At 45.7% G+C, this 1,035-nt stretch overlaps 1 protein-coding gene across 1 annotated transcript in view; it reads left to right on the top strand.

Moving 5' to 3' along the window:
• Positions 1–1,035, top strand: part of CTPS2 (CTP synthase 2) — a 136,946-nt gene that overhangs the window by 13,421 nt on the left and 122,490 nt on the right. The window lies entirely within an intron of this gene.

Here is a 1,035-nt window from a genome sequence, read left to right as displayed (position 1 = left end):
CCACCTTAGGTGTACGTGGCTGGCGCCTTAGCCCGGTGAGCTATAGGCGCCGAGCCCATCCATTTGCTCTTTTGTCTTTATTTTTATTTATTTATTTTTTTGAGACAGAGTCTCAGTGTGTCACCCTCAGTAGAGTGCTATGGCACCACAGCTCACAGCAACTTCAAACTCTATAGAGCCAGTCACAATCCCTGGCTATTTTTAGAGACGGGGGCTCACAATGGCTCAGACTGGTCTTGAACTCCTGAGCTGAAGCAGTCTACCTGCCTTGGACTCCCAGATTGATAGGATTACACATGTGAGCCACTGCGCTGGGCAGGTAAAACTTTCTTATACCACTTGGAGGATACTGATGTTTTGAAGCCAAATATTCTTCATTGTTAAAATTGTTTTTAAAACCTTTTTTTTTTGAGACAGAGTTTTAAGCTGTCGCCCTAGGTAGAGTGCTATGGCATCATAGCTCACAGCAACCTCAAACTCTTGGGCTTGAGCGATTATCTTGCCTTAGCCTCCCAAGTAGCTGGGGCTACAGGCGCCCGCCACAATGCCTGGCTTTTTTTTTTTTTTTTCTTATAGTTGTCATTCTTTGGTGGGCCTAGGCAGGATTTGAAGCCGCCAGCTAGGGTATATGTGGCTGATGCCCTAGCCACTTGAGCTACAGGCGCTGCACCTACAATCATTTTGTTCATGTGGGTGCTGTGTGATGATTTTGGTAAAGCTAAATCTTGAAGACTGAATTTTGATAGGATTAAATAATAAATAGGATATGGGAGTTTTTCTGATGTCTTTTCATGGATAGAATTGAATTGTTAAATTCCCTATCAAAATAATGAGGTAGTGATAGAATATGGCTTATAGGCTCGGTGCCGGTGGCTCAGGTGGCTAAGGTGCCAGCCACATACACCTAAGGTGTCAGGTTCGAATCCACCCAGGCCGCCAAACAACAATGACGGCTGCAACCAAAAAAAAAAATAGCCAGGCGTTGTGGTGGGCGCCTGTGGTCCCAGCTACTTGGGAGGCTGAGGCAGGAGACTC

Source organism: Otolemur garnettii, unplaced genomic scaffold (assembly GCF_000181295.1).
Source record: "Otolemur garnettii isolate 467f Iridium unplaced genomic scaffold, OtoGar3 scaffold00051, whole genome shotgun sequence".
Taxonomy (NCBI): domain Eukaryota; kingdom Metazoa; phylum Chordata; class Mammalia; order Primates; family Galagidae; genus Otolemur; species Otolemur garnettii.
The sequence above is the reverse complement of the archived record's forward strand: the minus strand, read 5'-3'. Positions and strand labels throughout refer to the sequence as shown.